We start from the raw sequence: 18996 nt of genomic DNA on the forward strand, positions 1-18996 counted from the left end.
TCAAGATTAAGAAATGGCTTCCATGCCTTTTAGGAACAAACTAGCACAGTCTACATTGTTCCTACCATACTCCCCCTAATTCTAGGGGTAATTATTATAGAATTATTTCTCCATGGAGATTTATTAAAGGGGACTCTTAATCCTTAATATGTCCTCATTGTATTCAGGAGGGACCAGCAGAAGTGTTTGCTAAGAGGATCCCATCTATCACCTTCCTTTCTTTGCTAGTCTGCCTGCTTCTCAGAACCCAACAGGCAACGGAAGGCCTAGATTTATACTTTATATCTCTGGTTTTCTCTGTTTCCAATGTTTGTTTTAACATGAAAATCTATTTTTTAAATTTAAGCTACCATTTCTTCACAAGGAAACTGAACTTGACTCCATATCTTCATGTCTATCTAACACAGAAGGGGTTCCTGTGATCAAGCAGACTACAATATCAAAGGGCATGTTTGTACTGTAGAGATTAACTCTTCTGTCATGACATTTTATTTTTCAATGCTAGACTTAATTCATCTGTGTAGCATGAACCCTTTAAGATAAAAAACTAATGAGGAGGGAGCAGCTAGGTGGTACAGTGGATAGAGCACCAGCCCTGGAGTCAGGAAGACCTGAGTTCAAATCCTGCCTCAGACACTTAACACTTACTAGCTGTGTGATCCTAGGCAAGTCACTTAACCCCCATTGCCTCACCAAAAAAAAAAAAAAAGAACATTCACAGAATAACAGAATCACAGAATTTAAAAGTTGAAGAGGACCTTAGCTGCCATCAAGCTCACCTCAGACATAAAAGGAATTCCCATTATACTTGAATATCTAGGCCACTTGAAACAGCTATATGGGACCTTGGTTCGAATCTTGCCTCAGCCACTTACTAGCTGTATAACCTTGGAAAGTTATGTAACATCTCTCAACCTCAGATTCTTCATCTGTAAAATGGGGATAATAAAATTATCTACCTGGATCCAATGACATAAAGTATATGTGTTTTGTAAATCTTAAAGTATTCTATAAATAACAGCTGTGATGATGATTATCTGAAGGCTCTTAGGGCCAAATGAAATAAGGCTCATCCATATTTTTGTATGACAACCCTTGAAATATTTGCAGATAGCCATCATGTCCCTTCTATTTTCCAGGCTAAACATCTCCAATTCCTTCAACCAAGCCCCCTCCATTGTGTCCTCCCTTGCCTCCACCTCATAAAGCACCTTATTTCCTTTAAGTTACCATGTACCATCTTCTGCATGAAGCTTTTCCTCTTCTCCCCAACTATTAGTTTCTTCCATCCTGAATGACCTTGTATTCAACTCCTTTGTATATGTATATTTGGTTTTGGTCACTTTATATTTGTGTTGTTTTTATTTATATATTTACTTGCCTCTCCCACTGAAATGTAAACTCATTACAAGTGGAGATTGATTCATTCTTTGTATTTCTATCTCCACAACCTAGCACAGTGTGTGGCACATAGTAAATACATGATAAACACTAGTTATTTGACTGATTGATGAATGAACTCAAGTACCTTCATGTTTCTAGTTGCCTCTGTAACTACTCTCTGCTTTATAAATCTCCTTCTTAAAACAGTAATGATTAAAAAATAGAACAGAAAAAAATACTCCAGATGAGGAATGCAGTAAGGAGGGAAGAATATAATAGGGATATCATCTCTATGATCCTGGAAGCTGTTTCCTTTTTAATGCAGCTCAAGATCACATTAGCTGGGGTAGCTAGGTGGTGCAGTGGATAAAGCACCAGTCCTTGATTCAGGAAGACCTGAATTCAAATCCTGCCTCAGACACTTGACACTTACTAGCTGTGTGACCCTGGGAAAGTCACTTAACCCTCATTACCCTGCCCCCTCCCCAAACTCACATTAGCTTTTCTTGGCTGACATATCACTTTGCTTATGCATATTAAGTTTGAAGTTCACTAAGCATCCAAATTATTTTCAAAATAACTGCTATCTGTCCATTCTATGGAGATTTGTGTGGTATCCAATTTTATATTTATCCCTATTAAATCTCATCTTATTATATGTAGCCTATTGTTCTAGCCTGTCAAAGTGCTTATGGATCCTGACTGTCAGCCAATGTGTTAGTGATCCCTCCCAGCTTTGTCTTACCTACAAATTAGGTGAACATTAAATCTAGGCCTGCCTCCAAGTCATTGTTAAAAATGTTAAAGAGCACAGGACCAAGCACAGATACCTGGAGTAACTCCAGACATTGAGCATTAGCAAATACTCTTTGAGTCTCACTATTCAACCAGTCTTGAATACATGTGCTTATATTTGTAAACAATCCATACCTCTCCAACTTCTCTATAAGAATAGTATGAGATGATTAAAATACTTACATGAACTGATGCTAAGTGAAGTGAGCAGAAGCAGGAGAACATTGTACACAATAATAGCAACATCATGTAATGATCAGTTGTGATAGATTTAGTTCTTCTCAGCAATACAATGATCAAAGACAATTCCAAAAGACTCTTGATGGAAAATGCTCTCCACATGCACAGAAAGAAATATGGAGTCTGAAAACAAACCAAATCATATCATTTTCACTTTTTTGTGTGGGTTATTTTTTGGATTTTTTTTCTTTCTTATTTTTCCCCTTTTGTTCTGGTTCTTCTTTCACAACATGCCTAGTGTGGAAATTTGTTTGACATGATTGTACATGTATAACCTACATCAGATTGCTTGCTCTCTTAGGGAGGAGGTAGGGGAGGGAGGGAGGAAGAAAAATTTGGAACTCAAAATATTATAAAATGAATGTCAAAAACTATCTTTACATGTAAAGAAAAAATTGAGAAAAAAAGAAAACCACAAAAAAAATAGTATGAGATGCTTTATTTAAAACTTTGCAGGTTTAGGATTCTTATAAACAAGGGGAGGTAGAGACTAGTCTGTCAAGATCTGCTCTTAATGAAATAAAACTAGCTCTTTTAAAATACTGCATCTCTTTTTTGGATGATGGCCAATTGTTTATTGATCCATTTTAGAATTTATCCAGGAATTTAAATGAAGTTTTCTGTCCTTTAGTTTGCATATTTTTCTTCCCTTTATAAAAGACATTTGCCTTTCTCCAATCTTCTGGGACCTCTCCCATTTCCTATGATGTTTGAAATACCAGTGACAATGGCTCAGCAATAGCATTTGCCTATTCTTTCAAAACCTAAGGGTGTACTTCATCTAGACCAGATTAATTGAATACATTAAGAGAAGCTCACTGATTTTTTACTATTGCCTTATTTATCTCAAATATCATCACCCTGTTAGTAATTTCCTATATAAAGGTTGTCTCCTTTGCAGAGAACGGAAACAAAATACAAATTGAGCAGCTCTGCTTTGTCTCTATTGTTGTTATTGTTGTTAAGTTAGTTTTCAAACCTGTCCAGCTCTTCATGACCTCATTTGGGGTTTTCTTGGCAAACTGGAATGATTGGCCATTTCTTTCTCCAGCTCATTTACAGATGAGGAACTGAGGCAAACAGAGTTAAATAGGTCACGCAGATAGTAAAAAGACCAGATTTGAACTCAGGGGCTCCTGACTCCAGGGTCAGTACTCTCTCCACTGTGCCACCTAGCTGTCATCTCTCTGCTGTGCATTATCCTATTTGCCCCAGACAAAATTTCTACCCTTTTATTGCTCCTTCTTTTTATCCCAATGCAGCTAAACCATGCATTGGGGTGGGGGTTGCGGAATGTTATTGTTCTTACCTTCCCTCACAAGCTCAACTCATTTTGAGTTTACAAATTCTTGATGTTTATAGAAAAACATGGAAAGAATTGCATGAAATAATGAAGAATGAAATGTGCAAAACCAGGAGAACAGTGTTTATGGTCACATCACTATTTTTGAAGAGTAGTAACTGTGAATTACTAAGGTATTCTGAGTAATATGGACACTCAAATTAACTACAAAGGACCTATGAAGAAAGATGCTATCCACCTCCAGAGAAGGAACTGATATATGGATGCATATATGTGGTTTCACATATCTAACTATGTCAAATGTTGGCCTTTTCTAGTTCAGATTTGGAAGGGAGAGAGAGAGCTTGAAACTCAAAATGTTGGGGGCAGCTAGGTGATTCAGTGGATAAAGCCCTGGCCCTGGACTCAGGAGGACCTGAATTCAAATCCGACCTCAGACACTTGACACTTACTTAGCTGTGTGACCCTGGGCAAGTCACTTAACCCTCATTGCCCTGAAAAAAAAATAAAGAAACTCAAAATGTAACAGCACTCCTCCTCCCCCCCCCAAAAAAAAAAGAAGAGAAAAAGAAAAAGAAAAAGAAAAATCCTTGAAAGAGTTCCATAGTAGGTTTGGAGAAATTAAAGGCACCACTATGTTCTGGATTTGAAGCAAAAAGAGTTAGAGCTGGAAGGAGTTTAGATACTATCTAGTTCAACCTACTAGTTTTAAAAATGAAGAAATTGAGTCTGGAAAGAATAAATAGTTTCATATGGGATCATAGATATAGAGACCTTAGGAGTTATCTAAATCAACTCCCTCATAGTAGGGCCTATCTCAGGCTCAAGAGATGAAATCACTTTCCCAGCATCACACAAATTGTAACTGGGAGAGGCAGGGCCTGAACCCAGGTACCCTGAGTCTAAGTCCAGCAGTCTTCACACACACACACATTAATATTCTACAACTATCTGGGCTGTTTTAGTATCTCTGGACCATGGAATGAATTATTGTTGTTGTTGTTATAAAAGAATTACTCTCTGGAAGGAATTGGAGAGAGGACTGGGAAACTGGAAAATCCAGGATATGTGAAATTTAAAAATCAATAAAATATGCTTTAAAAGGCAAAAAAAAAAAAATCCTGACACTATTTTTACTAAAGGATGGTGCCACACTCATATTTGTCTTTTCTTAACCTGGCCTTGCTTGCATCTTCTTTATATTTATTTTTTAAATCTAAGTTGATTGGTGAGTTCCTTGTAAATCCATTTGGGGTTCTTCAGACAAATCCCATGTTTTCTCCTAATGGGAATTGTTTCTGTGTCTTTAGAAGTTCATTCTTGAGCATTTCCCATCCCTCCTGGGTTTACTTCTAAAGCATTTTAGTCCATGGGATCCAATCTGCTTTTCCTCTAAATTTTTGGAAATTTGATTTTCATTTCTGACAATGCCCTGATTTCATTTCCTTATATATCAGAATCTCTAGGATGAAGTGGTCCCTTCTCCACAATAATCCCATCTCCACCCTATCCCCCAAAACCAGTTCTTCCCTATGTAACAACTGGAATGACGCCACCTGCTGGAGACTTACTATAGCAAAGCGCTGCCATGAGGTGAAAGCCTCTAAGGGCAAGCCATGTGGTCAAGGTCCTTAGCGTCAGGAAGTGACCGTTTGCTCGTGGGTACTGTCTATCAAGGCTACCAGCCAATCAACTTGAGGAGCCTCCCATTTCTGGGAGGAGGACACGAAGTAGGAAGCGGACACTGGCGGCGGAGTTCTGTCTCTTTTTGGTGCCTGACCTAGCCATGGTGGGTCGGATGATAGGGTCTCTTAGAAATAGTTAGATTTTTACCTTTCTCTCTGATCCTAATGCTCTTTAATAAATACTTAAACATTTACATACTCTTGCTAAAGCTTATAATTTATTGGTGACCACTCATTAGATTTTAGATAGTTTAGCTAGAATTTTAGCCTTTACACCTATAAATGAGAATCAGATGTAGAATAGAATTCTACCTCCTTGAAGGATAAGTTTATTGCTAAGGCAAATAGGAAAGACATTAGTTACTCTGATTTGTTAAAGAAAGAGACAGAGAGACAAAGACACTGACAGAGAAAGAGAGAAACTTTAGAAAATAGTAAGTATTTTAAATTCATACTCTATCATACCTTTTTGCCAAGTCTTGTGATCTGCTTTCTCAACTATTTATCTACTGACCATTTTTTGTTCAGGTGGCCTGTAGTTTACTCCAATGAAAAAGTCATTTCTGTATATCCCTCCATATTATTGTTACCAGGTCAATAAATAGCTATCTCATTATTCCTGAGCAGAAAATCTCCATTACTCTTATTTTCTTCTTCCTCTGACCTTTACTGCTGAAAAAGAAAAACAGCATCTTCCTCTTTATAAAAACCAGCTCTTCCCTCTTAAAGAAGTCTTAAATATTTTAAGCTTTAATTGTATATCTGTAGGAAAAAATCAGGATTTTCATATCTATTGTGCAAACGAAGGGAATTGTACATAGAAGTGTGAATCTCTGTTATGTAGAGCTTGCTTTCCTTTTAAGTTTATAACAAGTTCAATATATAACTCCCAAAAGCTGTGCTGATTCACTGATTCATCCTGGCCTTTCTTCTCTCCTATTCTCATTATAGAGTGGGATAGAGGAAGGTAAGGAGGCAGAACCTTGTCATCAACCTTCCTCTCTCTTTCATTTTGCCTCCCAATTTAAAAAAAAAAAGAGGAAGAACAAAAACTTTTTTAGGATTATCTTTTTTTCTTCTCTTTATCTACAGTTTTATCAATCTCCTATTTTCCATCATTTAATGACAGTCAATTCTCTTCTCTATCTCAGATCCTATTCTTTCCCCTTCCCACCCCATTTAACCTGTGATTCTGTTTCCTTTAGGAATCCTTTCTTCTCCCTAAGAATCTGAAGCATGGAAAGAAATTCATTTTGTCCTAACCATAGAAAATGGAACCCTGTTAAACAGAAACCTGTTTAAAAATATCTCATGATCAACTTCAGGCACTGCATAATCAGATATGCACAATTTCCCCATAATGGTTGAGATTTTTAACCTTGATTCTTGAAAGCATTTGGGGTCTCCACTCTGTGTGAATCATTTTATACCCAATTATTAGTATTTAATTATTTGACCTCACTCAAATACCTTTCTTTATGTCAACAACTTTATAGCTAGAGCTATACTCACTTTCCCTTCAAACTTGTGCCAATATCCTGTGTGCTTCACCAATTTTCCCCCGCTCACTAATCCAGTCTATTAATTTGCTTAACCTTCTAATTATTCCATTTACCTTTTCCTACTTAACCTTATCTTGAGAACTACAAGTACCTTATCCTTCTGGAGTCTAACTATATGGGATCTACTTCTTAATCCCCCTTGGTCTTCCTAAATCCCTTTATATTCTCCTTAATTACCCTTGATTTTGTTTTTCTCAAAAGAATAAGTAGAAGCTATACAAAAATCTAGGCCATGTTCAAGGTTGGCTTGATTTCTCCCAAATTCATCAAGTTTTTCCTCCCTAAATTCAATCTCTTATCAATTTTACTAATCCAAGGACCTTCAGGTCACCTCCATAATTTTCTATTTTTTAACTGAATCTCTCTTTTTTTCCCATTAACTTCTCCCATTAACAGTCAGAATCAGAATTTCTAGTCCCTTAAATTGTTGGGTTGTTATTATTATTCATACTAATGAAGTCTTATTGCTCAATTCTTTCTGCCTCTCTCTCCATAGAAATATACAAATGATTTAGTATTCTCAAATATTATTGCCTTTGGTATGATATTGTTCCATCTAGAACAAGTGTTTATGGGTTAAGATAATTTATGTTCTCTTTAGGCTTCCTCATTTCAGCAACAGTTTTACATCAGTTAAACTTTTACAGGAAATAGCTTTATCTACCATACAATATCTTTCCCTTTTTCTATTTCTCACTTTTTGGTATTAATAATTTTTTTATTAGATCAAGTTAAAGTCAATGTGGTTGTCTGCAGTGTCTTCTAATCATTGTCCTTTTTTAATCATAAAAGTATTTTATTATTTTCTAGTTACATGTAGAGATAGTTTTCAACATTTGGGTTTTTTTAAGATTTCTAGTTCCAAATTTTTCTCCCCCCTCCCCAAGACAGAAAGCAATCTGATATAGGTTATATATGTACAATCACATTGAACATAAACATTAGTCATGTTGTGAAAGAAGAATCAGAACAAAAGGGAAAAACCTCAAAAAAAAAAAGTAGAAACAGTATGATTCAATCTGCATCTAGATTCCACAGGGTTTTTTGGTGTTTTTTTTTTTTCTGGATTTGGAGAGCATTTTGCATCCTGAGTCCTTTGGCATTATCTTGGACCATTGTATTTTCAAGAAGAATTAAGTCTATGACAACTTAATAATTTTCTTTCCATTGAATTTTAGGTTAAATTTGGCCTTTGTTAGAACTAGTTTAAGGTCTAACTATACATAGTAGATGATTATGATACAGTAGCCTATTATTTCCTGCCTATTAAAATACATTTAATTTCATTTTTGTGATGTTGTTCAATGTTCAGTGTCTAAGGCATTCTGGTTCACTTTTGTAAGAAAGCTTTAATGATATAGTCAAAATTTGGGGCAGCTAGATGGCGCAGTAGAAAAGGCACAGGCCATGGATTCAGGAGGACCTGAGTTCAAATCTGGCCTCAGACACATGACACTTACTAGCTGTGTAACCCTGGGCAAGTCACTTAACCCTCATTGCCCTGCAAAATAAATAAATAAATAGATAGATAGATATAGTCAAGATTCACAAATCTGTGAATTCTTTTCTTTCTCAAACTTAAGCTATATGTTATTACATTCTCCCTTGCAACCACTGAACTCAGTGAATATCAAAATACATGTTGGTTGGAGAATCCTGTCAAGCCTTTCATAGAATTGCTCTATCTTCATAGAAATGCATCAGCCCCTGTAAGAGATGTTAGATTATAAGCAATTATCTTCTTACTGGTTTTTTGCTTGTACTTATAATGTAAATTACAAGATGAGATGACTGTAACATTATATTTCTTGTTGACTTTGGATATACAATGAAACCAACTCTTTTATTTGCCTCTCCAAGGACAGCCTACAAATTGGTGTTGCAATATGGTTGCAAACCTTTGTACATTAAAATAGTGTCAACCAAAGAATCAAAGATGTGGATGACCAGGGGCAGCTAAGTGGCAAAGTGGATAAAGCACCAGCCCTGGATTCAGGAGAACCTGAGTTCAAATCCAGCCTCAGACACTTGACACTTATTAGCTGTGTGACCCTGGGCAGGTCACTTAATCCTCATTGCCCCGACAAAGAAAGAAAAAAAAGATGTAGATGACCCAAAGGACAATGCAGAGGTGTATGGTGGGTTCTTGTAGGTAATTTCATATTTACAATTTCTTTAATCCCATTAAGAAAAAGTATGTATTCAGTAAAGGAGTTGGGTCAATCATATGATAAGAAAGGAAATGATGATAGGGGACTACATTATTGTTACCCATGAAATATCAGAAAACCTAGGAGATCTCCATTAAGATGGGTGGATGTTCTGTAAAGTGTGCATGGAGAAACATGGACAAGAATTGCAAAGGCATAGATGGTTTGTAATCTTTCATGACAGAGGAAATACTGATATGGACAAGATCATAGGTGCTTTCAAGTATCAAAGTGTACTAAAAAGGTTTTATTTATATATTTCTTATAAAAAAGAACCAGCAGGCTAAAACGTGTGTGTACATGTGCATGTGTGTGCACAGAAACACACACACATACACACATGCTCATCTTTTAAATTATACATGTGTAGCCCCAGTTCACCAATCTAGGGGGATTTGTGATAGTTGAATAAACTTTTGCCTAGAGGTCATGTAAGCAGTAAAATCTTGACTTTGGTGTTGAAAACTCTGGGGAAAAGACCAGAATGATTCTCTCCTGTAAGCCCCTTGCAAAATTAGGGACTACTTTGGTGAGTTGCTAATGAAGACATGGGGAATTAGAGGTTAAGGGGATAGTCAGAGACTTCCCATCAAGTTTTTGACACCTTTCTTTCTCCTCCTTAAAGTTTCTAAGATTGTCTTTTTCAGTTCTATCCAAGGTCCTAGATTTTTCTGCTGCCATTTTAGCCTAAATCATTGGTGCTACAGCTGCTAAATATACTGACCCAGATTACTGTTGTTGGTTACTATATCTAAGAGTACTCCCAGCTACTACACAATTGTATAACTAAGCTCTATGCCTTATTTACATAGCTGTTACTTACTGAAATATTCTTTATGCTAGTTTACTATGTGATGGACTGTACATCTTTGCATGACTTTAAACTACATAAGATCAACCATTTTATGTGAATTAAAGAAGATAGCCTCAGTCTAGGAAACAATGAGCATTGCACTCTCTGTTTTATCACATCAGTGTCTAGGAGAGAGTAGATTCAGACTTAGCTTAGTTGCTATATAACATTGACATTACCAAAATCATTCCTGAGTCAAGGATTCAGGTTAAGTCCTTATCTCTGTTACTGATACTGTTGTTGTTCACCCCTTATTTTCAAAAAGGACCAATGACATCATGGGGTGATATATTGACTTGCAGATGAATTGCATTTAAGTGAACCAGAATTGTAAAAAGGCATTAGCCTAACTCTCTTCCAGAGTCTTCATCCAGTGGCAAGACAAAAGTCAAGAAGACTGAAAATGACCCAGGATGCAGTGGATGACCTTGGTGTCTTCCAGGTTTGACCAATCACCAAGTGCTCTATAGTGCCTGCTTCAGCCACCTTTATTGCCCTTAGAATAAACCGTATCCACCCATTGCATTGAAGGAAGTCTTCACATGCTTGAGGTAGTCATTCCCCTAATTCACAGACAAATTTGACACTTTTGACTTAGTCAGCCTGGTTTAGCCCTCCTATTAAGACAGTTTTACTGGGGTGTGGCTGCTGTGCATCCTAGGGCCTCTTGGAGCCACAGGTGAGAGTTGGCTGACAAGTGGACAGCAAAGGTAAAGAGAGGTTAAGTTGGTCTTAAAGGTCACTCCCAAAAATCATTCAGGTCTTCAGGGCATTGATGCTAAACAAGCTACAGAACCTATATGCTGGCATATTTCATGTCACATGTCAGCATAAGTGGGGAAGGCCCAAAATTTCTCCCTTTACTGCATTGTCTATCAGTGGATGCTGAAAACCATTTCCCATCAGCTATGCTGCTTTTGAATTTCTCTAGAACTCTCCAACATGCCTGCTGGCTGGCTACCTTTCCCCCACTTTTTCATCTTCCTCCCATTAGATTATTAGCTCCTTCCCACATGTACAAAAATATATATAGCAGTTCTCTTTGCGATGACAAAGAATTGGAAATCGAAGGGATACCCATTAATTGGGTAATGGCTGATATGTGAATGTAATGTAATACTATTGTGTTATAAGAAATGATGAGCAGGCAGGTTTCAGAAAAACATGGAAAGACTTAAGTGGATTGATGTTGAGTAAAGTGAACAGAACCAGGAAAACATTGTACATAGTAACAGCATCATTGTGTGATGATCAACTGTGATACTTGGCTCTTGGATCCAAGACAATTACAAAGGACTCATGATGGAAAATGCTCTCCGCATCCAGAAAAAAAAAGAACTGTGGAATCTGAATGAAGATTGAACCACACTATTTCTACTATTTTTGTTAGGTTTTTCCCTTTTGTTCTGATTCTTCTCTTACAATATGACTAATGCGGAAATATGTTTAATGTGATTGTACATATATAATCTGTATCAGATTGCTTTCTTTCTTGGGGAGAGGGGGGGAAAGTGAGGGAGGGAGAAAAATTTGAAACTCAAAAATCTTATAAAAACAAAAGTTAAAAACTATCTTTACATATAACTGTAAAAAATACTATTAATATTGAAAATAAAACAGGAGAAAGAGATTATTAGCTCCTTGAGGGAATGGACTATCTTTGTTTTCATTTGTATTTGCATCCCCTTCTTAGCATAGTCCCTGGCACCTAGTATTGAACTTAATAAATGTTTATCAACTTACTGAATGAGGTGAGGAGAATAAAAGTAAAGATTGGTCAGCAGAGTATTTTTTAATGTCTATGACCAATCAAAGAACTTCTTATTCACCATTTAGTTCACTAACCAGAACTAGTTACAGAATTGATATGCATGCTCCATTGCTTCTCCTAGACATTTCTATGTCGTGTCATAGACTGTCCCAGAAGTAGGTTCCCCAGCTGTCTAAGTGTGGAAATGTTGTCAGAAGCACTATGACATATTCCAATGTGAACTTTTGAACATTGTCCAATGCTCATTGCATATAGAAAAAAAAATGCTTAAACTGAACCATTAAGGAAACCAGCTACTCTGAGAGGCAAACATGAGAAGGAAGTGCTCTCCAGACACGGTTGATAGGCAGGACAAAGTCATGAACACAGGACACAGAGTGCCATGTATAATGAACAGCAAGAAGGCCAGTTTGAATGGTCCATATTATGCATGTAATGTGCAAAAAGGTTTGAAAGGTTGGTTGGGGTCATATTACAAAGAGCTACAAGTGCCAAGCAGATGAATTTACATTTTATATTGGAGGCAGTAGTGAGCTACTGAAGCTTTTTGAGTAAGGAAATGACTTGAAAAAAATGTGCATTAGAAAAAGGAATTTGACAGCTGTGTAAAGGATTAAACAGGGAGAGATTTGAAGGAGGGAAACCAATTAAGAGACAATATTGCAGTATTTCAGGCAAGATATTAAGAGAACCTGAACTAAAGTGATGGCTGTGTAAATAGAAGAAAAGGAACAAGTTGTGAGAAATATTGTGGGAATTTTTAAAACCACTAGTGGGTCTAAATTGTCTACTTTCACACATGTATTTTGAACATTGTTTACATCTGCAGTGTAACTGAAATTAGATCCACTCCAAAGGCTTACCGGCCAGGTTTAAATTAGATTTAGTCACTGTATTTATTCCGGTAGTTAACATATTTTGGTATAACTAAGTTCAGTTCAGTATGGCCATGTTTCTATTATCATATTTGTGTGGAGAGGAGGAAGGTCTTTATGTTGCCTTTAGATTGTAAACTCCTCTGAGACATGGACAATATCCTTTGTAGCACCTCACATCTCTCTGTAGCACAGTGCCCTACATACAGTGCTTACTGAGAATGAGAGAAAGGACAATCAAAGGGTTCAGGAAAATGGGCACTTTAAACATATATCCAAAGAAGTTGCCTGTTTGGAGCACTAATTATAGGCTCTTCATTATGAATTGTTGTCCTTCCCTTTGCACTCTCTAGCAAGAGGCAATTAGTTCTTTTCATCTTCCTAATCCACTTCTAAAAGCAAGTAGCACAGCTGGTGATGCTGCAAGGAAGATAATAACTATGGTTTTTCCTATTATTTAGCTTTGCTATATATACAAATGTGTTTTAAAATTGCTTATTAGCTAACTCTCACAGCACTCATTTCCATCCATTTATTTTTAGAGCCTGTGCTGTGGAAGCATCTAATACAAACATCCACTAGCCCCATTTTACAGATAGGATTCTTGGAAAATCCCTGTGATACCTAAATATTGTCATCTCAATGAAAAAAGGCTGATAATTGTTTAGGTTATGTCTGCACAAAGTCTATTTTGGAGGGGCAAGGGTGGGAGGAACAACTATTAGTTTTAACCTTTACAAAAGAAAATATTTTTTAACTAAGAAAACTTTGGTAAAAACCAGTTTGTACATATATGAACTGTCTCAATAAGAAAAACAATTAACATCCTCAGAGAGATGTGTATGCAAAACATTTTAAAAGATACAGTAGCAAATTAAGTGTATTTGAGAAAATTCATATCTAGATCTCAAAGAGCATGTAAGTGAATCATTGACTAATATAAAGTCATATTTTACTATATCGATTCTCATGAAGTTGGATAATCCCTTTTTAATGCAGAAATAGCTAGAGAAAATTAATTATGCAAATACAAATGGGTAGATTCAAGTCCAGACCTAGATACATAACTTGTAGTTAATAGAATGGTAAATGGGCTCATAATTGAAAGTAGGTATTTGCATGCTAAATTTTTCAGGTTTTTAAACAAAAAATTTAGAATTGTATACTTTCATCTCTTACCTAGTTCAAATATCACTTATAGCTTCAACAATGCTTTTTCAGTGTCTAGGTGACTTTAATTACATCAGCTAACCTCTTTAATTAGTAAATTCTCCATCTACAAATACAAATGTTATACTTGACTTTCCCTACCAAACCTCAGGAAACTTAGGAGTTGAAGAAAAAACAGGCTCACTGATACTCTATTTTCATATACTCAAAGGATTATTATAAAAAATAATAGTACAAATTTAACAAGGGCATTTCTTGTAAAAGGCCCATATTTAAAGGAATACATCATTGTTCTCTACTGTCATATTCTGTAACAAAGAAGACTTGTAAGCCAAGATAAAGTATAGAATTAAAGACACCTTATCAATAGAGCTTGGAATAATCAAGAAAAAAATAATATGAATAAAAGGCCCAATGAGGTACTCACATGCCCTTTCTTTTTGTAATATAATTGTTAGCTATAAAGAAAAAGAAGGGGCTTTCTTACTACAAAAAGTCCTTATTCAAGTCCAGTATTCTGTCTCAAACAATATGCTTTGTCTCATCTCATCTCATTTTATGGAAGAGAAAACTGAGATCCTAATAGATAAAGTGATTTGCTCAGGTCCTTCAACTTCTAAGATCCTTTTCAAGCATATTATTCTATATTCTGGAAAACTTCATTTATTAAATGCAATGTGCCAACATGAAGGACTTAACATACCTACAGGGAATAGCCTTTCTTTCTCACAAATACAATGACCAATCAAAGCACTTTGAGCTCTATGGATAATAGTTTTATAAATGCCAGATATTATTATTGGTGGTGGTGTTATGAATCGTGTTTTTCCAGCTGAATTTCAAGTGGTATAGTTAATCCAAAGCCATGCACACAAGAAGAGATGAACAAAGGAGGCTGTGCTATTCTTAAATGAGCATGAGGGTAAATCACAGGAAATTTTTGGATGTTTTGGACTCTGAAATCCTGTTCTACTTGGTTTCCAGCTGTGCTATGCAAGTACTTGCTTTTCAGAGTAAGTTATTATACACAGCAGGAAAGCTAGCCAAAGAGGGATTTAATAATCCCAAATGGCCTAACATTCAAGAAGACTGTATCCTGCAAGCATTGGAAACAATCATGGTATATATGCTAGGTTTTTATCTACTTATTCTGGGCTCTTAAAAACATTTGTTTGAAGAGTAGTCCTTAATGACTAATTTCTTACCAATCATAAGGCACACAACTCGGGAATTCAGAATGAGTTTTTAGTCATTCTCTCCATTGTTTTCTGGTGGGAATGCTGGAAACGTCATCCAAGTTACTATTAAGTATACAAACTGGCTTTGGAAACATGAGCATTTGTTTCATACTACTACCATTTGTTTAATAGCTTTATAAAAAATATTACAAATAAACATATTTTTCTTTCCAATCTCCATTATTTTTTGTGCACCTGCAGGAATATATGTAAAGGGAAAATGTAAATATGAGAAATAAGTGTCTCTATGCCTATAAAATACCCTGGAGAACTACAGATTTCATAATTAGACACACTTTGTTTTGTAGATACTAAATACAGTACCTATCACTGCAGAAATTACAAAATGCCAGCTCATGTTAAATTGAAATAAAGGGCTGCTTCAAGAAAGGAAAGAAAAGGAAAGGAAAGGAAGGAAGGAAGGAAGGAAGGAAGGAAGGAAGGAAGGAAGGAAGGAAGGAAGGAAGGAAGGAAGGAAGGAAGGAAGGAAGGAAGGAAGGAAGGAAGGAAGGAAGGTGCTAGTTTTTCAAAAGAAACATAAGGTGTCTATCAGTAATGAGGCAGTTTCTTAAACTAATGACTTAGTAAACCAAGATCATATCACATTGATCAAATGGGCAAAAAAGAGATAATATGGACAATATGGATTGTAGACTCAGTTCTTTATAATGCTTGGGACTTAGAAAGTATCACTCATTGGCTAATTGGGTTAAAGAGGCTATGGGATGTTTAAAAGGTGCTATACAGATTTCAGAGAAAAAGAGTATGTTGGTGGCAACAGAAGAAACAGAAAGTGGTTACATGGAGAGAGGGAGAAACATACATCTGAATATAGTGTCTTAAATTTTGTTCTCTAAACCATACATCTGAATATAGTGTCTTGAATTTTGTTCTCTAAACCATGAGGCCAGCTGCAAGAGTTGTGGTAAGAAACTTCAGTATTTGTCCAGCTTCAAGGAGTCAGAGTACTCTAGCCTGCTTTGCCTAGAATGAAGAGGACGTTTATCCCACAGAGCAGATTCAGACTTTAAGCCTTTTTTGCGGGGCAATGAGGGTTAAGTGACTTGCCCAGGGTCACCCAGCTAGTAAGTGTCAAGTGCCTGATGCTGGGTTTGAACTCAGGTCCTTCTGAATCCAGGACTGATGCTTTATCCACTGTGCCACCTAGCTGCCCCCATTCCTCTCCCTCTTTAGGGAAAATTCTAATCAATTAAATATAAAGTTGACTGGAGGAAGGGTTGGGCATTGTGAAGCTGAAAGGCATTGATGGATGTAAAACACTTTGCAGAATTTAAAGCTCTGTGTAAATTCCAAATATCACCATCACCATCATCATGTGTATAGTCAAGAGGCCTCTATTTTAGTGATGACTTCATTCCCTACGAATTCTACTGCTTGAGTTACTGCTGAGCTCAAACAATGTTTATAGAAACATACAAGGGTGTGCTGATAAATGTTTAACAAGTAGTTGGGGGAAGGGGGAGTGTAGATGCATGCATACACATTTTTAAATTTAATCTCAAGGCTAGACCATCAACAAAACAATAAATCGGATCCTGATTCCTAGCAATTGCACATTTCTGCAACACTGAATGCTAGCACTGAAAATTTTAACACTGCCCACTTAGAGCTGGCTCCAACTCACCCATGGCTGGGAGTGAGGGAAAACAGCCATTTGAGAATACAGAGAACATTTACTACATGATTCAATCTCTTGCCGTTTTCCTTGTTTGCTATTTTGTTTAAATGTATGTTGCTATTTGCTTCAGAATTCACAATCCAATTTTCATGGTGTGGCATAGAGATCTCCTGGTGTGAATTTTAGACATGGTTTTTAATAAGTGATAGCATAAGAGAGGTACTACAAGGGGAAAATAATATCAATACTAGAAAGATTGGAGCAAGATAAGCACATCAATATACTATTAGTTGAGTTGTGCCCAATCAGTTAGGAAAACCATTTTCTGCGTAATGTGATTATACAAGAAAATTTCCTAGATTCTTCATATCTTGCTGGCAACTCAACAATTGGCTTCATACCGAAAAGAAGTTAATTATATAAAGAAAGACCTCATCTGTATTAAATTACTCATAGAAGTACTATTTGTGATTATAAATTTCTGAAAATAAATTATGTGTCCAATAATTGAGGAAGACAATGAACAGGTTGTATAAAATGAATGCATAATGAATATGAAAAATTCAGAGAAACAGAAAGAGGAAGTGATAAAGAAAAAGCAGAATCAAAAGAAAATATGTCCAATTACTTTAATAACATAAATGAATAGAACATCAAGGACAACAGAATTCATATCAAAGCTATTGTATGATACTGGTTCCAGAAGCCAGAGATTAAAATATACTTCCTTCCTTGTAATTATGAAATGGTAAATTATAACAGTGGAAGTTATATGTATTATCACCCAGTATCACTGCATCAGACCATTTTGCTCTACTGTTTTGCTTTGTTTTTTATTTTGGGATTAGACCTGTATTTTAATTGGCAAAGTGTACTACTCTCAGGGAAGAAAGGCCATATGCAATGCGGATTGGCAACTGCCCAGAGATTTTAAAAATTCTTTGGATCACCATAAAGTTAAATGGTAATCCAGGGTCACATAAATATCTAGAGGCATGGCTTGAATCCAGGTCTTTACAATTCTTACACTAGGCTGCCTCTCAATTTTTAAGTGAAAAGATACTATGATGAGGTAGGCAGTCTTTGAGATTAACATATTGATCTGTTAGTATAAAATATGTATTTTTTTAAAACCAGTTTGAGATTTGCAGTTAAGAATGGATAGAAAAACCCAAGTCTCTCACACATACCCCAGCAAATATCTGAAATAGATCAATAATAAAGAAAAACAAAGAGAACCAGAAATAGGCATCAAGTCAAGAATTTCACAAAAATAGGAAACAAGATAGCAGTTCAGGCTGGGAGATGGATTGGACCAGGGAAGTCAGTTCTTTGAAAAATAGACCTGAAGCCAGCAGGTGCTCTGAACTAAGATGATCAATTAAACAGAGAGCAGAAGGAAAATTCAGAAGGAGACAAGGACAAGAGAGGTAGTGTTGAAACTATCATGTTAAGTAAAATATGTACTTTTAAAAAATAAGTTTCCATAATAATGAAGATTCATAGTGTCACATGCAATCTTTTTGTGTTCTTTGTATAAGAAAATGTTCATATTACTGTTTGTCCAGTTCATGACATTAAAAATACCTTTTTAAAGAGCTTGAAGCATTGGGTGGGGAAGGTTGTTGTTGTTTTTCATTAAGTAAAATTGGAATGACAAGGTGTGAGCTTTCTGAACTGAGGAACAGTAGATCTATTTTTTTTTTTTTTTGCGGGGCAATGGGGGTTAAGTGATTTGCCCAGGGTTACACAGCTAGTAAGTGTCAAGTGTCTGAGGCCGGATTTGAACTCAGGTCCTCCTGAATCCAGGGCCGGTGTTTTATCCACTGTGCCACCTAGCTGTCCCAGAACAGTAGATATTAAATACAAGGTAGGTAGATGATGAAAAAGAATCCAACTGCTGTAGAGAAAAACACTTATGCAAGATTCAATTCTACAAACAAAAACAAAGACCTTCTGGCTTCGGGATGTATACGGTAACAGAGGGAAAGAGAACAAAGTTAACTTCATTTCTATGCAGGCAGCTACCATTAAGATCATCCAAGAAGAGATCTGAGTCCATCTAGTTCATACCCTCTATTTTATATTTGAGAAAACCAAGGTCACCAAGATAGTAATGGTCAGAAGCAAGATGAGAATCCAGATCCTCCAGTGCCAGGACTATTGCTCATTCCACTGAATGTACTGCCTCTTCATCAAAAGAACTCAGACAAGTGGCTCCCCAGGATTTGAACCTAAGCCCTGGAAGCTGGTTAAGCACACTGCCCATGAC

Source organism: Dromiciops gliroides, chromosome 1 (genome assembly GCF_019393635.1).
Source record: "Dromiciops gliroides isolate mDroGli1 chromosome 1, mDroGli1.pri, whole genome shotgun sequence".
Classification (NCBI taxonomy): Eukaryota; Metazoa; Chordata; class Mammalia; order Microbiotheria; family Microbiotheriidae; genus Dromiciops; species Dromiciops gliroides.